This window comes from Scyliorhinus torazame, chromosome 5, assembly GCF_047496885.1.
Source record: "Scyliorhinus torazame isolate Kashiwa2021f chromosome 5, sScyTor2.1, whole genome shotgun sequence".
NCBI lineage: Eukaryota > Metazoa > Chordata > Chondrichthyes > Carcharhiniformes > Scyliorhinidae > Scyliorhinus > Scyliorhinus torazame.
The window spans coordinates 189,197,036-189,223,812 of NC_092711.1; positions in this window are offsets into that span (position 1 = coordinate 189,197,036).

Genomic DNA, 26,777 nt, shown 5'->3' on the forward strand with positions numbered 1-26,777 from the left:
ACTCAAAAACTGAAGCATAAGTCCACTTTCTTCAAGAATATAATTTGATATCTTCAAATTTGAACCTTCTAAGTAAATAACATTCGCAATTCGGACATAAAGGAAAGTTACAACCTCTAGCAAATATAATAGAATGAAACTGCCCGATATGGCGAAGAGTAAAATAATGGACTTTCTCCTCTTCTCCATCTCTGGGTCATTTTTATTCTCTCCATTGCTGAGTGCTCGGAGTCTCCTGCGAGCTCGATTGGCTGCAACAATGTGCCTGACGGTCAAAACATTGAGCAGCAAAATAAGGACGAATGGGAGACAAGGTATTAAAACGGCATTTATGCTGTCATATGCGATCCAACCGGGTGAAGAATAAAATACTGCTGTTAACTTGCAGTACCGGGGTGTATTGTTAATGATGACAGAAGGTTCACAAGCAAAGTACAAGGGAACTTTTTTAGCACAATGCAAAACACAGACAATTCCTATAACAATAGCTGCTGTTTTCTTTGAGCAGTATTTGATTTTAAGCTGCTGGCAACAAATGGCAACTGATCGATCAAAGGTAAAGGCGACTGTTAACCAGACAGAAGAGTCTCTGACACCATATATTAGCACAAGACTGAGAGCAAAGGCAGGAGTGATGGAGAGGAAACTGAATGGGAAAAATATACCCGCAATCCGGTTTATCACTACAGCCAGGATCATGACCAGGAGATCCGTCACGGCCATGGACATCAGGTAGTAAGTGATACATCCGGAGAGACCACATCTTCCTCGAGCCAGGATCACAATTACTGCCAAATTAGCTATGAGAGAGAAATATTGCCAGTGAATATGCAATCATGGTTTATGAATGTTGAACAGACATTGTGGGAAAACTTACAGATTGGGCATCAGATGCAAACAGAAAACAGAGTTTGCATTTAAGATTTGTGACATAACTGTGCCACTGGAGAAAACTGATGCGAGTGTAGCAAATCCTCGATACTATTATGGACACCCAGGAGGTATACCAGTTCAGACTAATAGTGAACATGTAATTTATACTTTCTGACTCAGTCAGACATTCAAACAATTCTTCTCGCACTCACTGGGTAAAGACAAGACAAGAATATTCTGGAATATTGGAACATTGAAGCAACACAATATTAGAGTCTTGGGAATTGGGCAGAAAGGCATCAGATAAAATTCCACGAAGGTAAATACAAAATGCGTTCCATGTGGCAAATTCCTGGAAAAATTGTATTTTCAGAAAGTCTTATGAAACGAAAATGAACCTGACCAGGGACTCTTGAATTATAACGACCTGAAAGTAACACAGAAATGATTCATGGTTGTAAGGAACGCTCCCAACAATTACAGTCAATTGTAAAAAAGTTAGGAGATCTCTCGCTTCAGAGCCAAATGTCGAATCTTGAAACCCCACTTCAGCGTTGAGAGAATGTTGCACTGCCTGGAACGCCATATTTTATCCAGGCCAATAAACTGAGGAACCCTCGTTAACGTGCTGCACAGATTTAAAAAGTGGACGCGGTTCATATTCCAGCGCAATGTAAACAAAAAAAAATGCAGTAGTTCTTTCAATATATTTTGTTACAAGTACGGTAATGATGTAATTATTCAGTGACTCCGACAGTGCCAGTAACACAATAGAAATACATAGTGGTAATAGTGTGCCACTTAACACTTAATAAAAATGTCGATTATAAAGTAGAAGTATATTACCCAACTACTGTGGTCAAGGAAAGATGGTTCATGTTAAATATATAATTCAACAGGAAACGAGAAGCAGCTCTGGTAAAGGGGAGAAATGATACCGTCACAGGGACGCCAATTCAATAACCGTGTCAGTAAATGCACGACATTATATTATTAAAATGGAGCACTAAATTGAACATGTTTTCCTTAAAGTGAAAACGTGATATTACAAATGGCGCCACAAAAGAGAGATGTCACAATAAAATGAAGCACTCATGTTTTTTAACGGACGAAAGAATACCCTCCGATGGAAAAACACTGCTGCTAAATGAGAGCCCTGAGGAGCTGAAATCACAAAGCAATATAAATGATTGAACAATGATTCCCGTAACTAACTCTTAATGAAAGGTGTTTACCTGGAATCCCGATCGCTGCAAGGGCGGGATAGTAAATGACAAAAAACAGACCTTTTGGCAATCCATGCATTTCTGTCAGCAGTTGTCAGAAGCGACTTTGTTCTGCACGAGAATTAAGTGTCGGTACATTTATATGCCCAGCCAGGCTCCAGGGAGATAATTTGATCTGTTAGAATAATTACACTAATTGAAACAAACAGATTCGTGCTGTGGATGCCTTGAAAATGTTTTTTAAAAGATTAAACATTTTATTGAATTATCAAATATAAACAGTAATATACATTTGACAAAGATACACACATAATATATAAACAACAACAAAAAATAAGGTATTTAACGAGCATAATGGAACAAGGAACCCCTATTACGAAACTAAACCCAACTAACTGAACGTCCCTAACCCTCAAACGGGACCAGATCTTCAAAGAAAACGTGAATGGCCCCCATGTCTGGTAGAACATCCCCACTGAGCCTTTGACAGTATACATGACCGTTTCCAGATACAAGACTGATATCATCACCCATGCGGATGCCGTGGGTGGTGAGGGAGATCCCCATTTGAGTAATATTCATCTCCTCGCTATTAAGGAAGCAAAGACAATAACATCTGCCCTTACTGCCGAGCAGAATGCCGAGGAGTCCGGATCCCCAAATATTGTAACCAGCAGGCAAGGTTCTAGGGATCTGCAACATCTTGGATTGTAGCAAACAGAGGACAAGATCAAAACACAAGTGTGTGGTTAACCCGTGTAAGTGAACATTGGTCACACTTATTCCCCGCATCCCGAAAGAAGCCATTCATTCTTGCATGTGTATCAAATGCGTTCTATGTAGTACTTTGAACTGATTCAAACTCAGTAAGCACAGAGCCTAGCTCCCCTACCCATTTCTCGTATATTCTATTCAAAGGGGCAGGATTTGAAGATAGAATGAAGCTGTACAGATTTGAAATTGACCGTTTCCCGTGCTGTGCTAAGCCATCAGGGAAGATGGATGGCCAGTGGGAAGGAGGAAAATAACTTCCATGAGAAATCCCGAATTTGAAAGAAACGAAAAAGATTGGGACCAGTCAGATTGTATCTGCCTGAGAGTTTTTCAAAGCTGATAAAGCCTCCATCTAGAAATGAATCCGCAAAGTACCCCAGACCTCCCGTTTTCCAGGACCTGAAGGATGGGCCGAAGCTCGAAAGCATGAAGAGGTGGGTATAGTATTTCGAGACAAGTGAGGACAGTGAAAGAAGGCTGAAGTCCTGCCGGAACCTTTTCCAAAACCTAAGGGTGGAAATCACCACATGGTTCGAGGAACGACCCACTGGGGAAAAGATGTAGCGACACAGTAATTATGAGGTGCAGAGGAGGCTGCAGCACAAGACCATGCCTCCAATCTTCTCCAGTACTGGGATTTGGCAGGGCTGAGCCTCCTGGTCCACTGTCGCTCGGAAGCAGAGCATTGTGGACTCAGGGACTCTTTCCTGCCCAGATAAACGCCGATATTAATTTGCTGACTATAATAAAACATGCTTTGGGTAAGAAAATGGGGATACATTGAAATTAAGAATAAAGACCTTGGTAGCGCATTCATCTTGAACGTTTGGATCTACCTGGTAGAGTCGGAGGGAGATTATTACACCTCTCTAAATCCATTTCATTGTTACCGATGAGACTTGAAAAATTAAGTTTGTGGAGTAAGGTCCAGTTATGGGCTACATGGATCCCCAGATATCGGAAATTTGAGGGTCCCTCTGGCCGGCGGGTTCACTGGAAAATACTCACTTTTACTCACATTTAATTTATAACCTGAAAATGTGCCAAATCTTGTTCTTTTTTATGCAGTGGAGAACTTACCAAGGTCACTGACACAATTCTGAAGTAAAATCCTCAGAAAGTACAGTATGATAATCACAATACTCGCCGTACAAACGAAACCGAAGGTGGCACAGGAGGAATCCTCACGTTAGGCAATCTCAGCGTCAGGTCCAACTGATCAAAGCTGTTCTGCTCCAATACCAAACATCAGCCAATTTCTCGCTCTTGATTTGATTGGATTTGTTTGTTGTCACATGTACCGAGGTACAGTGAAAAGTATTGTTCTGCGTACAGGTCAGACAGATCATCCTGTACATGAAAAGAAAATACCTAGGGCAAACACAAAATACACAATGTAAATGCATAAACACAGGCATCGGGTGAAGCATACAGGAGTGTAGTACTATTAAGCAGAGAAGATGTGTGAAGAGATCAGATCAGTCCAGAAGAGGGTCGTTTAGGAGTCTGGTAACAGCAGGGAAGAGGCTGTTTTTGAATCTGTCAGTGCCTGTTCTCAGACTTTTGTGTCTCCTGCTCGATGGAAGAAGTTGAAAGGGTGAATACGCCGGGTGGGAGAGGTTTTTGATTGTGCTGCCCGCTTTCTCCCGGCAGCTGGAAGTGTAGATAGAGTCAATGGACGGTAGGTGGGTTTGTGTGATGGACTGGGCTGTGTTCACGACTCTCACAAGATTCTTGCGGTCTTGGGCCTAGCAGTTGCCAGACCAGGCTGTGCTGCAGCCAGATAGGATGCTTTCTATGGTGCACCTATAAAAGTTGGTAAGAGTCAATGTGGACATGCCGAATTTCCTTAGTTTCCTGAGAATATATAGGCGCTAATGTGCTTTCTTGATCGTGGCATCGACGTGGGTGAACCAGGACAGATTGTTGGTGATGTGCACACCTAGGAATTTGAAGCTATCAAACATCTCCACCTCGGCCCAGTTGATGCAGGCAGGGTGTGTACAATACTTTGTTTCCTGAAGTCAATGACCACCTCTTTAGTTTTGCTGACAATGAGGGAGAGGTTGTTGTCCTTACACCACTCCACTCGGTTCCGTATCTCCCTTCTATATTCCGACTATCGTTATTCGAGATCCAACCCGCTATGGTCGTGTTGTCAGCAGACTTGTAGATGGAGTTGGAGCCAAAGTCGAGGATCCTGTTGCAGAGTGAGGAGCCAAGTCCTAGGTTTTGGAGCTTTGATATGAGCTTGGCTGGGATTATGATGTTGAAGGTGGAGCTGTGGTCCATCAATAGGAGTCTGATTTAGGAATCCTTGTTGTTGGGATCCTCCAGGAATGAGTGTAGGTCCAGGAAGATAATAATACTAATTGCTTATTGTCACAAGTAGACTTCAATGAAGTTACTGTGAACAGCCCCTAATCGCCACATTTCGGCGCCTGTTCGGGCAGGCCGGTACGGGAATTGAAGTCACGCTGTTGGCCTTGTTCTGCATTACAAGCTAGCTATTTAGCCCATGTGCTAAACCACATGGCATATGCTGTGGACCAGTTGTGGCGGTATGCGAATTGCAGTGGATCTAAGCATTCTGGGAGTATGACGTTGATGTGCCAAATGACCAACCTCTCGAGGCACTTCATAACAATCAATGTCAATGCCACTTGATGATACTTATTCTGTCGGTGTGATCACTGGCCCAGGAAATTTGATCTATCTGAGAATTTGCATCCACAAGTCCATGAGATATAGGAGCAGAATTAGGCCATTTGGCCGATCGAGTCTGCTCTGCCATTCGATCATGGTTGATATGTTCCTCATCCCCATTCTCCTGCCCTCAGCCCCACGAGTGCTGAATTTGGTGCATTTGAGTGCTATAGTGAGAGATTGGTGACGGAGGGATTATATGGCTTCATTTTTATCACAAGTCTAGTCTTTCTTTTATTTAGTTAATTAACTTAAAAGTGGCTGTTTGGTTTTGAAGAAGGTGAATTTTCAATCAGCTTTAAATAAAGGTTCTACTTGTAGGTACTTGCAGCTGGAACTTGTTAATTAGTTAATTGGATTCGGCCAGTTTTCAGAGGCTAGATTCACAGTATAAAAGTGATCCCCTGCAGTGCAGACTTTGTTTGCACTGAGTGCTGAATTTGGTGCATTTGAGTGTGATGGTGAGAGTTTGGTGGCTGAGGGAGTATAAGGCTTCATTTTTATCTAATGTTTAGTCTTTCTTTTATTTAGTTAATTAACTTAAAAGTGGCTATTTGGTTTAGAAGAAGGTGAATTTTCAATCTGCTTTAAACAAAGGTTCTACTTGTGGGTACTTGCAGCTGGAGCTTGTTAATTAGTTAATTGGATTAGGCCAGTTTTCAGAGGCTAGATTCACAGTATAAAAGTGATCCCCTACAGTGCAGACTTTGTTTGCACTGAGTGCTGAAATTGGTGCATTTGAGTGATATAGTGAGAGTTTGGTGGCTGAGGGAGTATAAGGCTTCATTTTTATCTCATGTTTAGTCTTTCTTTTATTTAGTTAATTAACTTAAAAGTGGCTATTTGGTTTAGAAGAAGGTGAATTTTCAATCTGCTTTAAACAAAGGTTCTACTTGTGGGTACTTGCAGCTGGAGCTTGTTAATTAGTTAATTGGATTAGGCCAGTTTTCAGAGGCTAGATTCACAGTATAAAAGTGATCCCCTACAGTGCAGACTTTGTTTGCACTGAGTGCTGAAATTGGTGCATTTGAGTGATATAGTGAGAGTTTGGTGACTGAGGGAGTATAAGGCTTCATTTTTATCTCAAGTCTAGTCTTTCTTTTATTTAGTTAATTAACTTAATCGTGGCTGTTTGGTTTTGAAGAAGGTGAATTTTCAATCAGCTTTAAACAAAGGTTCTACAGGTAGGTACTTGCAGCTGGAGCTTGTTAATTAGTTAATTGGATTAGGCCAGTTGCCAGAGGCTAGAGACACAGTATAAAAGTGATCCCCTACAGTGCAGACTTTGTTTGCACTGACTGCTGAATTTGGTGCATTTGAGTGCTACAGTGAGAGTTTGGTGACTGAGGGAGTATAAGGCTTCATTTTTATCTAAAGTCTAGTCTTTCTTTTATTTAGTTAATTAACTTAAAAGTGGCTGTTTGGTTCAGAAGGTGAATTTTCAATCAGCTTTAAACAAAGGTTCTACTTGTAGGTACTTGCAGCTGGAGCTTGTTAATTAGTTAATTGGATTAGGCCTGCTTTCAGAGGCTAGATTCACAGTATAAAAGTGATCCCCTACAGTGCAGACTTTGTTTGCACTGAGAGCTGAATTTGGTGCATTTGAGTGCTATAGTAAGAGTTTGGTGACTGAGGGCGTTAGGTGAGGAGGGAATAAGGCGCTCTTTTCATTTTGTTTCCTACATTTCCGCAAAGAGCGAGAAGGGAGCCAGGCGTTTACAGAGGGTGCAGCTGACTGGGAGCAGAGTCGGAGGGCGGAGGTCCAGTTGGTCCACAGGGCAGCTATATTCTGTAAGGTAAGAGGGGATGGAGGCTAGGCCAGTTGCATGCTCCTCCTGTCGGATGTGGGTGGTGAGGGATACCACCGGTGTCCCCGCTGACTATACCTGCGGGAAGTGCACCCAACTCCAGCTCCGCAAGACCGTGTTAGGGAACTGGAGCTGAAGCTGGATGAACTCCGGATCATCCGGGAGGCAGGTGGGGTGATAGAGAAGAGTTACAGGGAGGTAACCACACCCAAGGTACAGGACAAGAGTAGCTGGATTACAGTCAGGGGAAAGAAAACAAACAAGCAGACAGTGCAGGGATCCCTGGTGGCCGTTCCCCTTCAAAACAAGTATACCATTTTGGGTGCTGTTGGGGGGGGATGACCTACCAGGGGAAGGGCCTAGCGGCCAGGTCCCTGGCACTGAGTCTGGCTCTGGGGCTCAGAAGGGAAGGGGGAGAATAGAAAAGCAATAGTAGTAGGAGATTCAATGGTTAGGGGAATAGATAGGAGATTCTGTGGTTGCGAGCGAGATTCCCGGAAGGTATGTTGCCTCCCGGGTGCCAGGGCCAGGGATGTCTCAGATCGTATCTTCAGGATCCTTAAGGGGGAGGGAGCACACAGAAGTCGTGGTGCACATTGGTACCAACGATGTAGTGAGGAAAAGAGGTGTGGAGGGAATAAACGAGTTTAGGGAGTTAGGCTGGAAGTTAAAAGCCAGGACAGACAGAGTTGTCATCTCTGGTTTGTTGCCGGTGCCACGTGATAACGAGGCTAGGAATAGGGAGAGAGTGCAGGTGAACACGTGGCTTCAGAAATGGTGTAGGAGGGAGGGCATTTGGATAATGGTGTAGGAGGGAGGGCATTCAGGTATTTGGATAATTGGAGCACATTTTGGGGAAGGTGGGACCTGTACAAGCAGGACGGGTTGCATCTGAACCAGAGGGGCACCGATATCCTGGGAGGGAGGTTTTCTAGTACTCTTCGGGAGGGTTTAAACTAATTTGGCAGGGGAATGGGAACTGAATTTGTAGTCCAGCAACTAAGCTAGTCGATATTCAGGACGCCAAAGCGTGTAGTGAGGCAGTGGGGAAGGGAACACTGACAAAGGAGAGCACTTGCAGGCACGGAGATGGGTTGAAGTGTGTATAGTTGAATGCAAGAAGCATCAGGAATAAGGTGGGTGAACTTAAGGCATGGATCGGTACTTGGGACTATGATGTGGTGGTCATCAAGGAAACTTGGATAGAAGAGCGGCAGAAATGGTTGTTGGAGGTCCCTGGTTATAGATGTTTCAATACGATTAGGGAGGGTGGTAAAAGAGGTGGGGGTGGGGGTGGCATTGTTCATTAGAGATAGTATAACAGCTGCAGAAAGGCAGTTCGAGGACTATCTGTCTACTGAGGTAGTATGGGTTGAAGTCAGAAATAAGAGAGGAGCTGTCACCTTGTTAAGAGTTTTCTATAGGCCCCCCAATAGTAGCAGAGATGTGGAGGAACAGATTGGGAAACAGATTTTGGAAAGGTGCAGAAGTCACAGGGTAGGAGTCATGGGTGACTTTAACTTCCCAAATATTGAGTGGAAACTCTTTAGGTCAAATAGTTTGGATGGGGTGGTGTTTGTGCAGTGTGTCCAGGAAGCTTTTCTAACACAGTATGTAGATTGTCCGACCAGAGGGGAGGCAATATTGGATTTGGTACTTGGTAATGAACCAGGGCAAGTGATAGATTTGTTTGTGGGGGAGCATTTTGGAGATAGTGACCACAATTCTGTGACTTTCACTTTAGTAATGTAGCGGGATAGGTGCGTGCAACAGGGCACGGTTTACAATTGGGGGAAGGGTAAATACGATGTTGTCAGACAAGAATTGAAGTGCATAAATTGGGAACATAGGCTGTCAGGGAAGGACACAAGTGGAATGTGGAACTTGTTCAAGGAACAGGTACTACGTGTCCTTGATATGTATGTCCCTGTCAGGCAGGGAAGAGATGGTCGAGTGAGGGAACCATGGTTGATAAGAGAGGTTGAATGTCTTGTTAAGAGGAAAAAGGAGACTTATGTCAGGCTGAGGAAACAAGGTTCAGACAGGGCACTGGAGGGATACAAGATAGCCAGGAGGGAACTGAAGAAAGCGATTAGGAGAGCTAAGAGAGGGCATGAACAATCTTTGGCGGGTAGGATCAAGGAAAACCCCAAGGCCTTTTACACATCTGTGAGAAATATGAGAATGACTAGAGCGAGGGTAGGTCCGATCAAGGACAGTAGCGGGAGATTGTGTATTGAGTCTGAAGAGATAGGAGAGGTCTTGAACGAATACTTTCCTTCTGTATTTACAAATGAGAGGGGCCATATTGTTGGAAGGACAGTGTGAAACAGACTGGTAAGCTCGAGGAAATACTTGTTAGGAAGGAAGATGTGTTGGGCATTTTGAAAAACTTGAGGATAGACAAATCCCGCGGGCCTGACGGGATATATCCAAGAATTCTATGGGAAGCAAGAGATGAAATTGCAGAGCCGTTGGCAATGATCCTTTCGTCCTCACTGTCAACAGGGGTGGTACCAGGGGATTGGAGAGTGGCGAATGTCGTGCCCCTGTTCAAAAAAGGGACTAGGGATAACCCTGGGAATTACAGGCCAGTTAGTCTTACTTCGGTGGTAGGCAAAGTAATGGAAAGGGTACTGAAGGATAGGATTTCTGAGCATCCGGAAAGACACTGCTTGATTAGTCAGCACGGATTTGTGAGGGGTAGGTCTTGCATTACAAGTCTTATTGAATTCTTTGAGGAGGTGACCAAGCATGTGGATGAAGGTAAAGCAGTGGATGTAGTGTACATGGATTTTAGTACAGCCTTTGATAAGGTTCCCCATGGTAGGCTTATGCAGAAAGTAAGGAGGCATGGGATAGTGGGAAATTTGGCCAGTTGGATAACGAACTGGCTAACCGATAGAAGTCAGAGAGTGGTTGTGGATGGCAAACATTCAGCCTGGATCCCAGTTGCGTACCGCAGGGCTCAGTTCTGCGTCCTCTGCTTTTGTGATTTTCATGAATGACTTGGATGAGGGAGTTGAAGGGTGGGTCAGTAAATTTGCAGACGATACGAAGATTAGTGGAGTTGTGGATAATGAGGAGGGCTGTTGTCGGCTGCAAAGAGACCATGATAGGATGCAGAGCTGGGCTGAGAAGTGGCATATGGAGTTTAACCCTGAAAAGTGTGAGGTTGTCCATTTTGGAAGGACAAATATGAATGCGGAATCCAGGGTTAACGGTAGAGTTCTTGGCAATGTGGAGGAGCAGAGAGATCTTGGGGTCTATGTTCATACATCTTTGAAAGTTGCCACTCAAGTGGATAGAGCTGTGAAGAAGGCCTATGGTGTGCTCGCGTTCATTAACAGAGGGATTGAATTTAAGAGCCGTGAGGTGATGATGCAGCTGTACAAAACTTCGGTAAGACCACATTTGGAGTACTATGACAGTTCTGGTCGCCTCATTTTCGGAAGGATGTGGAAGCTTTGGAAAAGGTGCAAAGGAAATCTACCAGGATGTTGCCTGGAATGGAGAGTAGGTCTTACGAGGGAAGGTTGAGGGTGCGAGGCCTTTTCTCATTAGAACGGAGAAGGATTAGGGGCGACTTGATAGAGGTTTATAAGATGATCAGGGGAATAGATAGAGTAGACAGTCAGAGACTTTTTCCCCGGGTGGAACAAACCATTACAAGGGGACATAAATTTAAGGTGAAAGGTGGAAGATATAGGAGGGATATCAGAGGTAGGTTCTTTACCCAGAGAGTAGTGGGGGCATGGAATGCACTGCCTGTGGAGGTAGTTGAGTCGGAAACATTAGGGATCTTCAAGCAGCTATTGGATAGGTACATGGATTACGGTAGAATGATATACTGTAGATTAATTTGTTCTTAAGGGCAACACGGTAGCATTGTGGATAGCACAATTGCTTCACAGCTCCAGGGTCCCAGGTTCGATTCCGGCTTGGGTCACTGTCTGTGCGGAGTCTGCACATCCTCCCCGTGTGTGCGTGGGTTTCCTCCGGGTGCTCCGGTTTCCTCCCACAGTCCAAAGATGTGCAGGTTAGGTGGATTGGCCATGATAAATTGTCCTTCGTGTCCAAAATAGCCCTTAGTGTTGGGTGGAGGTCTTGACCTTGGGGAGGGTGCTCTTTCCAAGAGCTGGGCCAGACTCAATGGGCCGAATGGCCTCCTTCTGCACTGCAAATCTATGTAAATCTATGATAATCTATGATTGATCTCGGACAAAGGTTTGGCACAACATCGTGGGCCAGAGGGCCTGTTATGTGCTGTATTTTTCTATGTTCTATGTTCTAACCCCTGATCTCCATAGTAATCAAGAAACGTCCTTATCAATCAAGAAAACCAGATTTGTGCTTGTGGTGCTATTATCTGCAGGACTACAGACCAAGAACTGGATGGTGAAATCAGACATAATAGTTATTTCTTAGAACAGCTTGGATCAGGAGTAGGCAATTTAGCCGCTCGAGCCTGCCCCACCGTTCAATAAGATTATGGCTGTTCTCATCATGGCCTCAACTCCCCCGTTCTGCCCATTCTCCACAACCCTTCAACCCCTATGAATTAAAACTCTGTCTCACTCCGTTTTAATTTACTCACTTTCCCAGCCTCCACCACACTCTGGGGTAGCGACTTTCACAGATTACAACCTTTTGGGAAAAGCAGGTCCACTCATCTCTGTTTAGAATTTGCCACCTCTTCCATCAACTTTACCGTGAAATGTGGCCCTGTTCTTTATTGTCTCTTCCACTGCATAAGACTGGAGCTCTGTTTGATGGTATTCAAAGTAGCTAGGTCAAGGTGACGTTCATCAGATCCAGCTTAGCATTTCCATCTGTTTGGGCATTTTAAGTTCATGATTTTGCATTCACGGTGGGCAGACTTTACTTTCGGTATAATCTCGCTGAGTTCAATAGATTAGGTCGGTGCAGTGACGTTTAATTTGCTCAGCTTTATTCTTGCAAGATTACACAAAAACTGGGAGAAGTCAATTTCAGGAAGGTTAAGTTCAGTGTAGGGAGGGTCACTTCAATACCATTTCCTCCAGCATCAACCATATCCAGTTCCTGCTTATGGCTGTATGGTGACACCTGAAAAGTCAGTTTCGGCACGATGAATATCACTGCCGGCAGTCCCGCTTCTACAAGGTTTGAGTCATTGCGAACTTGTCTCGGGAAACCCACCACCAACCCCAAAACCAACCCTCCATCAACACCACCACCACCTCCCCTCATGACCCTTATAGTTGTGGCGGAGATAACCAGAGAATCACTTCAACAATTGTATATTTAGCGCCACAATACATATCAGTTTAATGTGTTTACACTCAACATATACAGTGTCAGTTCAGCAGGTTTTCATGCGATTCTCACAGGAGCAGCTCAGCACGATTACTGTTTCAATGTGTTCGGAGAGCTCACTGACATGATATTTAGTCTAGAAAAGAAATAGAAAACTTTGGAAAAATAAACAAAGCCGCAAGAATTGAAACATGTATAACTTTTATAATGAACAGTTACTCTAATTAAACAGGCAAAAATAGAACTGGTAGACTACTATGTAATTAGTAATCTCCCCCCCCTTAACTCACCCCACCCTCTATACACACATACTAGACAAACAAATACAGAGGGAAAATATGGGTGTAAGCAAATAATATTAAAAGCATAAAAGTCTTTGTTTCAGATGGCGGTCTTCTCTTTAAATTCTTCCTTCAGTTGAGCCCTACAGTTGGATGGTATCTTTGCCTCCAGTCTGGAATGGTTTTCACTGTAAACTCATTGGGGCCTAGAGACAGTAGGTGGCATAGCAGAGAGAGAGAGAATTGTTTCCACCTTGAGGACCCATTCACCTCTGTCAACTCACAGCAACAATAGGAGATGAAAGAAGAGGGGGAGGCTTTGGTAGAGGAGCTGAAAGGTAAATGGGAAGAGGAGCTAGGGGAGGAGATTGAGGAGGGGCTGTGGGCTGATGCCCTAAGTAGGATTAATTCCTCTTCCTCGTGTGCCAGGCTTAGCCTGATACAGTTTAAGGTAGTTCACAGAGCGCATATGACGGGGGCGAGACTGAGTATGTTCTTTGGGGTGGAGGACAAATGTGGGAGGTGCTCAGGAAGTCCGGCGAACCATGTCCATATGTTTTGGTCATGTCCAGCACTGGAGGGGTTCTGGAGGGGAGTTGCGGGAACAGTATCTAAGGTGGCGAAGGTCCAGGACAGGCCAAGCTCGGGGCTAGTGCTATTTGGAGTAGTGGATGAGCCGGGAGTGCAGGAGACGAAAGAGGCAGGCATTCTGGCCTTTGCGTCCCTAGTAGCCCGGCGAAGGATCTTGTTAATGTGGAAAGAGGTGAAGCCCCCCAGCGTGGAGGCCTGGATAAATGATATGGCAGGGTTTATCAAGTTGGAGAGGATAAAGTTTGCCTTGAGGGGGTCTGCGCATGGGTCTACAGGCGGTGGCAACCATTCCTAGACTATCTCGCGGAGCGTTAGATGAAGGTCGGACAGCAGCAGCAGCAACCCAGGGGGGGAGGGGGGGAGATCTTTCTCGGGGGGGGGGGGAGGGGGGGGGAGGGAGGGAGGGGGAAGGGGGGCTTTTCTGGGGAGCATCTGAGCAAGAAAGTACATGAAGGATCCGGGAAACTGATATGTACGGTGTCATGATATTCAAACATACACATCATGATGGACACACCAACAGACAAATCAGAACACACAACACCACAACCAATCACACACAAAGACAGGAACCATATAAAAGCACGAACACGACACCTGGTGGACAGTAGGTCTGGGGACAAGGACACGGACACGACCTGTTTTAACATCACAAACAGGGAATCCCCAAGTGCAGAGTATAAAGACAAAACTGTACATAGAAAGTTTAAATAAAATAGCGTTGTACCATATACAACTGTGTTGGCTCATCTGTGTGTCAGAACGCCCAACACCACATGGTACAGGAGTGGATCGATACCTGCCAACTAACCTGCCATTCTGGACATGGACCGCACCGACAAACCGCAGCCGTTGCAAGTCGCGGGGAACCTTGGTACCAACTGGAAGCTCTTCAGGCAGCGATTTGACCTGTACATCCGAGCCAACGAGAAACAGAATGCCTCGGATGAAACGAAGATTGCACTGCTCCTCTTCTACGCAGGGCAGCACGCCCTCGACGTCTTCAACTCACTGGTGTTCGAAGAAGGGGAAAACCAATCCAAGTATGACACGGTCATCCTCAAACTGGACCAGCACTTGAATGTTGAAGTAAATGAAAGTTTTGAAAGATATCTCTTTCAGCAACGCCTGCAAGGTAAGGAGGAGCTTTTTCAACCCTTTTTGACGCACCTCCGAATTCTAGCGCAGACCTGCGGTTACGGCAGCACCACAGAGTCCATGATCAGGGACAAGATTGTTTTTGGTGTTGCCTCCAGTGGCCTACGCCAGCAGCTTCTTAAAATAAAAGGCCTCACCTTAGCGTCTGCTGTGGAAGCCTGTGTCCTCCACGAGAATGCAACCAGCCGTTTTGCCCGATTTCAGGCGTCTGAATTGGCACGGAGAGGGTCCCCTGCCGTCGAATCAGCAAGCCAGGCCTCCCACGACGCCGAAAGCATCCAGGCCGTCGATTACTTCCCGACCCCCGGCCCCGACGAGGACAGCCGCTTCCCGCGCTTTTCGCGGTCTCCCGCGCTGGTGCGCGCCAAAAATAACGGCCACATCGAGGGACGCACTGTGCAGGCGCGCCCACCGCAAGATCGCACTGCACATGCGCAGTGGCACAACGAACGCCGTGACGTCATGACGTGCGGCAAGTGTGGAGCTGTACACTTAAAAGGGCAATGTCCTGATAAAAACCGACAGTGCCTCAGATGTGGCAAGATGGGCCACTATGCTGCCCACTGTCGTGCGGCTCAACCCATGGATCCTGCACATCCCCGACAATCTCGCAGACAAGTCAGGACCGTCCAGCCCACGCATCAAGACTTCCAGTTAAGTGATGCAGATGACCATGATGCCTTCCGCGTTTCCGTCATCGATGTCAACAAGGTCAATGCCATCAATCCAGCCGATGAGTGGTGTGCCACCCTCACGGTCAACCGATCGCGCGTCACCTTCCGTCTGGACACCGGCGCATCCGCCAACCTGATTGCATATTCTGAATTCCAGGCCATGAAGGTCAAACCACCCATCACGCCATCCCGGCTCAAGATGGTTGATTATAACGGGAACGTCATCCCGTCCATAGGATCTTGCCAGCTACAGATAACTCACAAGACGCACACGGCCACACTCCCCTTCGAAGTTGTCGGCTCATCAAAAGACTCGTCACTGGGCGCACAGGCGTGTAAGGTCCTTCACCTGGTACAGCGCATTATGTCTCTCTCTCCAGGTGAGATATCTGACTTCCCGGATGCTGAGTTCCACGCAAATCTCCATTCCCTCCTTGCTCACAACCAGGAGGTTTTTGAAGGCATGGGGACATTGCCATACACGTACAAGATTCGACTCAAACCGGACGCCATCCCTGTCGTTCACGCACCTCGCAGGGTTCCTGCGCCACTCAAAGACCGCCTCAAGTTGCAGCTGCAGGCTCTTCAGGACCAAGGGGTCCTATCCAGGGTCACGGAGCCCACGCCATGGGTCAGCTCCATGGTCTGTGTAAAGAAGCCCTCTGGCGAGCTCCGCATATGTATAGATCCTAAAGATCTGAATAACAACATCATGCACTATCCCATCCCGAAACGAGAGGAACTCACCAGCGAGATGGCGCAAGCCAAAATATTTACCAAATTGGATGCGTCCAAAGGATTTTGGCAGATCCAATTGGACCCGGCCAGCCGAAGGCTATGCACGTTCAACACCCCTTTTGGCAGATTCTGCTACAACCGGATGCCATTCGGCATCATTTCAGCATCTGAAGTTTTCCACCGCATTATGGAGCAGATGATGGAAGGCACCGAAGGGGTACGTGTATATGTGGACGATATCATCATTTGGTCCACCACTCTGCAGGAACACATGCATCGTCTACGACGCATCTTCACCCGCATACGACAAAATGGCCTGCGTCTCAACTGCGCCAAGTGTGTCTTCGGCCAGACTGAGCTGAAATTCCTCGGGGACCACATCTCACGGTCAGGGGTCCGTCCCAATGCAGACAAAGTTAGCGCCATCACAGCCATGCCACGGCCGGCTGACAAGAAGGCTGTCCTAAGATTCTTGGGCATGGTCAACTTCCTTGGGAAGTTCATTCCCAACCTGGCTTCTCATACAACAAATATGCGCCATCTCGTAAAAAAATCAACAGAATTCCACTGGCAACAATCGCATCAGCTGGAATGGGAGGAGCTCAAGCACAAACTGGTCACGGCACCAGTGTTGGCGTGCTTTGACACGGCTCGCCCTACAAAGATCTCAACGGATGCCAGCCAATCTGGTATTGGAGTGGTACTCCTGCAAAAAGACAGCACGTCGTCATGGGCCCCGGTTGCATATGCCTCACGAGCCATGACCCCTACCGAACAGCGCTACGCGCAAATAGAAAAAGAATGCCTGGGCTTGTTAACTGGACTGGACAAGTTCCACGACTATGTGTATGGTCTTCCATGATTTACGGTTGAAACTGACCACCACCCCCTGGTCAACATCATTAACAAAGACCTGAACGACATGACCCCTCGCCTCCAGCGCATCTTACTTAAACTCAGGAGGTATGATTTCGAACTGATCTACACTCCGGGGAAGGATCTCATCGTGGCGGACACGCTCTCCCGAGCAGTGAGCACACCACCAGATGCGGAGGGGTTCGTGCGTCAAATTGAGGCACACGTGACTCTGACAGCAGCAAATCTGCCAGCTGATGACCCAAGTCTGGCCCGCATACGCGCAGAGACGGCGACTGACCCCCTTCTACAGCGAGTGATGCGCCACATGGCGGAAGGGTGGCTCAAAGGGCAGTGCCCCCAGTTTTATAATGTGCGAGATGACCTTACCAACATTGACGGGGTCCTTATGAAATTAGACAGGATTGTTATTCCGCACAGCATGCGCCAGATGATTCTTAATCAACTACACAAAGGCCACTTGGGCGTCGAAAAATGCAGACGAAGGGCCCGGGAGGCGGTATATTGGCCGGGTATTAATGAAGACATAGCCAACATGGTGCTCAATTGCACAACCTGTCAGAGGTTTCAGCCGGCGCAACCTCCGGAGACGCTTGTACCACACGAGTTGGTGTCGTCCCCCTGGGCGAAGGTGGGTGTTGACCTATTTCACGCGCTCGGCAGAGATTACATCATTATTATAGATTACTTCTCAAACTACCCGGAAGTCATGCCTCTACATGATCTGACGTCGTCCGCAGTCATTAGGGCCTGCAAGGAAACATTTGCTCGCCATGGCATTCCAAGGACTGTCATGTCAGACAATGGACCCTGTTTCGCCAGCCGTGAATGGTCGTCCTTTGCCGCAGCATATGGTTTCACTCATGTGACATCCAGCCCTCTACATCCACAGTCGAATGGGAAGGCAGAGAAGGGCGTCCACATTGCCAAGCGGCTCCTGTGCAAGGCGGCTGCTGCCGGATCGGACTTTAACCTCGCCTTGCTGGCCTATCGATCGGCCCCGCTTTCCACGGGTCTCTCGCCAGCGCAGCTCCTAATGGGTCGCTCCCTCAGGACGACGGTACCATCCATCCTGGCACCAACAACGGACCATGAGACGGTTCTTCATAACATGCAAATGCAGCGTGATCGCCAGAAAAGTCAGTACGACACACGAGCGACGGACCTGCCCCCCCTGTCCTCCGAAGGCAAAGTACGCGTCCATCAACCGTATGGTGGCTGGTCAGCACCGGCCGAAGTCCTCCGACGTGTGGCTCCCCGCTCGTTCCTGATTCGCATGCCGGATGGTTCAGTGCGTCGCCGCAATCGGCGCGCCCTTCGCCGACTTCCACGCTCGCAGCCACACAGTACACACACGCCAGATCCTCAACAGTCTTCCGAGGATGACTTCGTGGAGCTGCCGCAGATCACGCCCTCTCCATCGCCACCCTGGCTTGCACATCAGCCAGTGGTTCTTGACCCACCCTTGAGGCGGTCAACCCGAACTCGTCGCAAGCCCATTAGACTGGACTTATAACACCGTTCATATGTTCAAATAGTTACACACTTCTGTATTAATATAACCTGTTGTTGTTTATTAATATAACCTGTTGTTGTTGTTTATCGTTCCAGATATCGTCTGACTGTTCAAATTTTTTCTCTCGTTCGCATTCATGTTCTGTTATGGTACAACCTTGTTGATGTGACGCACCCGACATCGCCCCATGTAAATAGTTACGTCATATGCACATGCTGTACACAACACACACACTCTTAGATGCACTCACGACACGATTATATTTATTACCACGTAGGCACATATCTTTGTAAAAAGGGGGGATGTCATGATATTCAAACACACACATCATGATGGACACACCAACAGAGAAATCAGAACACACAACACCACAACCAATCACACACAAAGACAGGAACCATATAAAAGCACGAATACGACACCTGGTGGACAGTAGGTCTGGGGACAAGGACACGGACACGACCTGTTTTAACATCACAAACAGGGAATCCCCACGTGCAGAGTATAAAGACAAAACTGTACATAGAAAATTTAAATAAAATAGCGTTGTACCATATACAACTGTGTTGGCTCATCTGTGTCTCAGAACGCCCAACACCACATACGGGAGGAATCCAATGTATAAAGTTCTGTATCATATTGACTTGCCATGTTCATGTCTTGCTATGCGAGCTTTCTTTCTTTTGTGTTACAGAGGGGGGGGGGGGGGTTTGTTTTGTATGGTTGAAAATTTTGTTAAAAATTCTTAATAAACATATTTTTAAAAAACTCACAGCAACAATAAGCAGCCTAAATTTGTGAGAAACAAAGAGAGAGAGAGAGAGCAGCACATCTTCCCCTTTTGGAGTCTGCAAGCCTCCTCTGGGCCCTCTGAAAACCAGATCTGGCAGGACCCAATCACTGTCTGTTGCCAGGAAGGATCCTGTCCCTGGCAAATCCATTGACCCCAGCCAAACAATAAAAATGAATCCTTACAACCTCTCGGGTGCCATAACGTCTCGATTCTGTTGCCCAAAATATAAAACCTTACAGCATGAGCTAATTCTGCATGGTCACAATGATTCCAATCCTTCATTTACGTTTTTGTAATCCCCTTCTTTACTCTTCGGATGCCCTCCACCACTTTACCTTTTTGTAGATCACTGGAACTAATCCTCTCCATTTCAGAATGGACAACCAATTTCCATATTTCTTCTGAGCGCTCGACCATTCTTTTTTTGAACGGAGACCTAGCAAGTCCATAAGACCAAAAAACATCTCAGTTTAATAGGATTGTCCCTTCAGTCTGAGACTGTGGCCTCGGGTTCTAGTTTTTCCTACTAGTGGAAACAGCCTCTCCGCGTTCAGTCTACCTAGGCCTCTAAGTATCCTGTAAATTTTTATAAGATCTTCCCTCATCCTTCTAAACGCCAACGGGTACAGACCCAGAGTCCGCAACCGCTCCTCAAATGACAAGCTCAACATTCCAAGAATTATTCTTGCGAATTACACCATCTACCACCACCCAAGTCCGATTGGATGAATGTCTTCTCACAGGCAACAACCTCTACTCTAACTTCAGCTGCTGCCTACAAACAAAAGATCCTCGGCTGGATTCTCCGTTTCTGAGGCTAAGTGTTGCCAGCGGAACAAGTGTGATGTTTTACGACAGAAAGAACGCTGCAACACCTGCACCGATTCAGCTGCTTTAAATGGGGTAGCACCATCGCCACATGGAATGCAATCAATTCCATGTAAAATGGTGCCGGATTCGCCGGGTCCATGATTGGCGTACTGAGGCTCACACGCCTGGGCCTCACTTAAACTGTCCTTCACCCCCACACACACCGTTCCAGCCAACAAGATGGCTTGAAGGAGAGCAGCACCACGGTTCAGGGAAGCTGTGCTGGACCCCCTCCTGGACGCCCTGGCCCGGGAGGAAGGCCAGCAGGCACCTCCATCTCCCTTGCATGGACAGAGGTGGGAGAGGCGGTCAGCGCCGTGGGAAATGTCGTCTGGACTGGCATACAGTGCCCTAAGAAATTTCATGACCTTCTCAGGGCAGCCAGATTGAGTTGGCTGCTCCATGCCCCGGCAATAACCCCACGCACCCGTAACCTGCCCCCCCCCCCCCCGCGGCAGGTGGTTGAACCCCCACCTTGCCCCACATGCCAGCACCCATGTCATCCACCCGGGGCGGGTGCCCTGGTTACTGAGGCCACCATCTACACAGCCCTGGGCTGCATGCGTCGGACCGTCTAACCGTGTCGTTGTTTGTGTTTCCCCTCCCCTCCAAGAGAAGGTCGTGCAAAACCACCGAGAGCGGGAGAAGGCTGGAGGGGGACCAGCAGAACTGCGGCCGCTCACCATGCCCGAGCAGAGGCTCTGAAAGTGGCCGGTGGCCCAGAGGAATAAAATGTCGCCGAGGCGGAGTGCAGTCATGGACGAGCAAGTGAGACGCTGCTGAGTAGCAGTTGCCCAAGACACTTGTGTGTGCACCCCCCACAACATCTCACCTCCCCCCCCCCCCCACACCTCATCCCAATCCCTCCTCACCCCCTTCACCATCTCTCCTCCGCCCACCTGCCCGGCCCACTGTCTATTCATACATGTCATTTTGTGTCTAACAAGACCTGCTGAAAATGCGATCCACCTGAAGGCTCCCGTACCCAGCCAGTGCCAGAGCCGGTGCTGCCCAGACAGCAGAACAGCCCTCCACCTGAGTCTCAGTGCACCCAGGATCTCGGGTCGGAGGATGACACTGACTTTTCATCACAGCTGTCTCCCACACCCTCCACCCTCCCAGAGACTATCACCTCAGTTGGGACAGTATTTGGTGTGCACCACAAATCGCATCCGGTACAGCAGGCAGAGGTAGCAGCACCCAAGGGGCCGGACGATTGAAAGGCACGCCGGCCCCAGGGACCAGCTGCCGTACAGATGGGTCACGGATTCTGGAACATCCAGTCCCAACTACAGTGCAAATGCAGTCAGACAACCGGGGACTACAATAGGGGATGACAGCGAGCATCCAGCACCTGCAGGTGCAGATGGAGAATTCCAACCACGTGCAGGAGCAGGGTGTGGTGCCGGTCATGTATGCCACACAGCCTGATAACGCATGGGTGGCGTCTGTGGTAGAGGTATTGGGGGCGACGGTTTTGGCTATGGATCAGAGTGCCCAAGACCTGGGGCATTCTGTGCAGGTGGTAAGCGAGGCCCAGGACAGGACTGGCCTCTCGCAGGCAGCCATGTGCCAGAGCCACCTGGACATTGCAGCGGCGCTCCTCAGCATCGCCCAGTCACAGCAGGCCATGGCTGGGAACATCAGCGGCATTGCCCAGGCACTGGCCAGCATTGCACAGGCACAGAGGGAGGTGGCCCAGTCCCAGAGTGAGGTGGCCCAGTCACTGGCTGATGTGGTACAGTCGCAGTGTGATGTGGTGCAGTACCAGATGGAGATGGTCCACACCCTGAGCGGGCCTCCAGGGCTGGCAGCGCACGGTGGTGGGGGGTGCCTCAGTGGATGGCTCTGCTCGAACTCCTTTCCCATGGAGTAGCCCCGTGGCCATCGGGTACCCCGAGGGAGGAGGAGGTGATGAAGCCCGTGCTGGTGACTCTTGTAGGGGAGCTGTGGGACTACCACAGCACCTGGAACTGCCCCCTCGTGTCCGTGGTGCATCTGGTGGGCAGAACAGGGTGGCACCATGCCACCCGGGACACCCGAGCAGCGGCCGGGCTCATACAGGCCGGTTCGCCGGGCAGGAGTTACAGTAGGCTGCCTCCACTCCTGCTGTACCGTCTGGGGAACAACCTAGGCGTAGTGTTAGGGCCCTTAAGGCCAGAAAGTTAGACACGAGTTAGGTTGGCACAGCTGTAGGGCACAGTTTTGTTATGGGGGTTAAGGCACAGACTGTCTATATTTTTTCACAATAGACACCTGTTAAAAGCTGCCTTGGTGCTTTGGGTGTGGCGGTGGGCTGGTCCCGGCTGGCCGGTGGAGGGAGGGGGGGGGGGGGGGCGAGGGGGGGCCCTGTCGGAGAACGGTGCTCCTCCCCCTCCCCCCCCATCCATGTCGCGCCCTGACCGTCCCCAGCACCCCAACTCCAGGGAATTCGACGCGACCATGTGATGGACTGGCCAGTTCGCATGCAGGGATCACCCACGTGATAGTTGCTACTGTGGGCAGGGGTCAGACGTAGTCATACGATGTGGAGCACCAGAGCTCATCGCAGAGTGGGTTGCCATCATCATCCATGTCATGGACCAGCCACCCACCATTGTCACTGCCACCCAGGGACCCCAGCTCCTAGCACCGCAGGTATGTATAGCAGAGGGGTGTGCAAGTGGGCGGTCTGGCAGTGTGAAGTGAGGGGGTGTGGGTCAGGGATGTGGTGTCCGTGCCCATGGCTAGCAACCACCCCCCTCCACTCTCCCCCCACCTCACCTAGCCGGTGAACCTGGAGGCGATTAGAGCATCACATGCATGTTGGCCCTGGCAATAACGTCATGTGTCCTCCGCTGCCTGCCCAGGACCCATGTCCTGCTCATTGCCCCCCTCCCCCGCAGCCTGGTCGTCAGATGAGGTTTGCCTTTCCTCCTCACCTCCTCCTCCAGCACATCACCCCTCTGCTGCGCGATGTTGTGGAGGATGCAGCAGGCCACCACGATGCGGGCGACCCTCTGATGGTCATACTGGTGGGCCCCTCCAGAGCGGTCCAGGAACCTGAAGATCTTCTTCAGGATGCCGAAGCACTGCTCGATCACAGACCAGCTGGATGTTTATTGAGTGGTACCCCTTTCCGTTTGTGTACGGTGGTGTGTTATCCACAGGTGCCCGTAGCGCAACATGCATCTTGTCTATCGCCTCCTGGACCAGGGGCATCTCGGTGATGGCTATAAACCCCGCTGCCCGGACATTCTTGTGGGCTCAGTCCACACAGAAATGCATGTTTTGCTCTGCCTGGGCACATAGGGCCTCCGTGATGGCTTGGATGCATCTGTGCACCGAGGTCTGTGAGATCCCTGACAGGTCCCACTCAGCGATTGGAAGGACCCTGTTGAGTAGATGTTTAGGGCGACCGTCACCTGATGGTCATCAGGAGCGGGTGTCCTCCCCCATACCCCCACGGTGCCAGGTATGCCATAATCTGGCAAATGTGTCGCACTTCATCACCGGGATGCACCGGGTCCAGGGGGTGATCGATGGTTTGCATGTCGGCCTATGGCCATCTGCGGATAACAGGCCACTGTACACCAACAGGGAGGGTTCCACTCCATGAACGTCCAGCTGGTCTGCGACCAACAGATGCACTTCTGCGCCCGGTACCCAGGCATTTTGCGCGACTCCTTCATACTGGCACACTTGCTGATCCATGGCATGTTTGAGGGGCACACCCCATGGCTGCGGGGCTGGCTGCTGAGCGACAGGGGTTACCTGCTGTGGTTGTGGCGGATGACCCCTATCCGGAGGCTGCTGATGCATGCAGAGACCTGATACCACGATGCCCATACAGCAACTAGGGGTGTGGTCGAGCGTTGCTTTGGAGTCCTGAAGTTGCACTTCGGGTGCCTGGACCACCCTGGAGGGGCCCTCCAGTCCAAGGCAAACAGGGTCGCCCACATCGTGGTGGCCTGCTGCGTCCTCCACAATATAGCCCAGCAGAGGGGCGATGTGCTGGAGGAGATAGTGGAGGAAGGTAAGGCCTCGTCCGATGAGGAGGATGCTGGGGATGGTGATGATGAACGGGACATGGGGCCCAGGCAGGCACGGCAGGCCGCACGACACCATCGCGCATGGGACGCCCTCATCGGCTCATGTATCACCGATGAGGTGAGGAGGGGCGATGCTTGCTAGGAGCATGAACACCACCATCCCAGACCCACAGCCCCTCACCTCCCCCACCACCAAATCACCTCCATGCATAACCCCCTCCATGACACATATATGACGCACGCCAACCTGGGGGCACTGGGTTGGTAGTAACAGCGGGTCTGGTCAATGGGATGGAGAGTGATGACAGCCCACTCTGCGATAAACTCCAATGCTCCACATCGTATGACAATATCTTACTCATGCCTTTACATCTGGGTGAGCCCTGCATGCGAGCTGGCCTGTCCATCACATGTTCCCGTCGAATCCCTGGGCTGGGGATGCCGGGGACGGTCGCAGAGGGGGTGGGGGTGGGTGGAGCACGGTCCACCCCTGGGGCCTGCACTGACCCGCCCACCCCACACCCATCAGGCAGAGCACCTAGGCATGTTCCAACGGTGTTTACAGGTGTTTATTGTGGAGAAATATAAATAGTCTGTGCCCGAGCCCCAATACCTCATCTGTGCCCTGCACCCGTGCCAACATAACTGGTGTCTAACTTTGTGGCCTTATGAGCCCTAACACTATGCCCAGGTGGTTCCCCAGATTGTACAGCAGAATTGAAGGCGGCCTGCTTGTGACTCCTGCCCTGCGACAAGGGGCGACACAGACTGGGTGGGCCATGCCACTGTGCACGTGTCCCGGGTGACATGGTGCCATCCTGTTCTGCCTGCTGCCCACCAGGAACAGTGGGGGGGGGGGTGAGTCCGAGGTGCTGCTGTTCCAGCACGGGCCCCAGCACCTCCTCCTCCCTCGGGGTGCCCAATGGCCCCCAGGCCACTCCATTGGGTGGTGGTGCGAGCAGAGCCATCCCCTGAGTCCCCCCTCCGCCACCTGGAGCTGCCGGTCCTGGAGGACAAGGGTCTGCACATTCGTGGCCATGGAGCACAGGGAGTGGACTTTCTCCGTATGGGACTGCACCACATCAGCCTGTGATTCTGCCACCTCCCTCTGGGTCTGGGCCACCCCGCCCAGTGCATGCGCCACACTGGCCAGCGCCTAGGGAATGCCGCGCACAGCCATGACTCGCTGTGACTGGGCCGCGCTGAGGAGCGCCGCTGCAATATGGAGGTTGCTCTGGCACATGGCTGCCTGTGAGTGGGCAGCCCTGTCCTGGGCCTTGGCCCCCACCTGCGCACCCCCAGGCCTTTCACACACTGACCCTTATCCGACACCGTCTCCCCCATTGCCTCCACCGCGGACGCCACCCGTGCGGAGTCGGCCTGGGTGGCACGCTTGACCGGCACCACGCCCTACTTTTGCATGCGGATGGAATCCTCTCTTGTCATCCCCTCTTGTAGTTCCTGGATCTCTGACTGCATCACCACTGTAGCATTGGATGTTCTAGGATCCCGGGACCCCTGGATGACAGCTTGTTCCTGGGACTGGTGTCCGGCCCCTCGGCTGCTCCTTCCTCCACCTGCTGTACCGGACGGACTGTGTGGTGTGCACCCGAGAGTGTCCCAGGAGCCACTTCACTAAATGCCCAACCGAGGTGATAGTCTCTGAGTTGATGGCGGGGGTTGGAGACAGCTGTGATGGAAGGTCTGCGTCACAAACAATGACTGTTCGACATTCCGACGTATGCAGCCCTGGGATTGGGTAGAGGATGGAATCGGTGGCTAGGGCACCCAGCCATTGCAACTGCAATGGGCACTGGCATGTGGGGCAGAGTGGGGCTGAGGCCGGGGGGTCCAGGTTATGTGTGTGGTGGTGGTTGTGGGTGGGGGGGGGGGGTTTAGTGTCGGGTGTACAGCGCTGTCTACTCACCCTGGCTGCCCTGAAGTGGCCGTGCAGTTTCTTCCTGCACTGGATGCCAGTCTTGATGATGTTTCCCATGGCACTGACCACGCCTTCCACCTGCACCCACACATGGCGAACGGCCGCACCTGGTGGCCTTCCTCCCACACTGGAGTACAGGATCATCTACCTCTCCTCCACGCCGTGCAGGAGGGTGTCCAGCTCAGCATCCCTGAACCATGGCGCTGCTCTCCTTGCAGCCATCTTGTTGACTGGGACGGTGTGTGTGCGGGGTGGATCGTTTAGTGCGGCTACGGCATATGAGCCTCATGTGTGCCAAGCACGGACCCTGCGAATCTTGCGCCATTTCGCTTGGAACCGGTTGCGTTCCACGTGGCGATGTTGCTTGCCCATTAAAAGTTGTGAATCGGTGCAGCTGTTGCGCCGTTTTTGCTGTCGCAAAACAACACTGTTCCCAAGCCGGCGTCAGAACTTAGTCCCAAAATCGGAGAATCCAGCCCAAAGTATCCAAATCGGAGAATCCCGCCCATTTTTGCTCACATCATGGATCTTGTGCGAAAATTGGGAGAGCTGCTTCACAGATTATTCAAACGATATAGTCCTTCCCATTGAATCATATCTTTCAGGTAATGTCAGAGACAACACA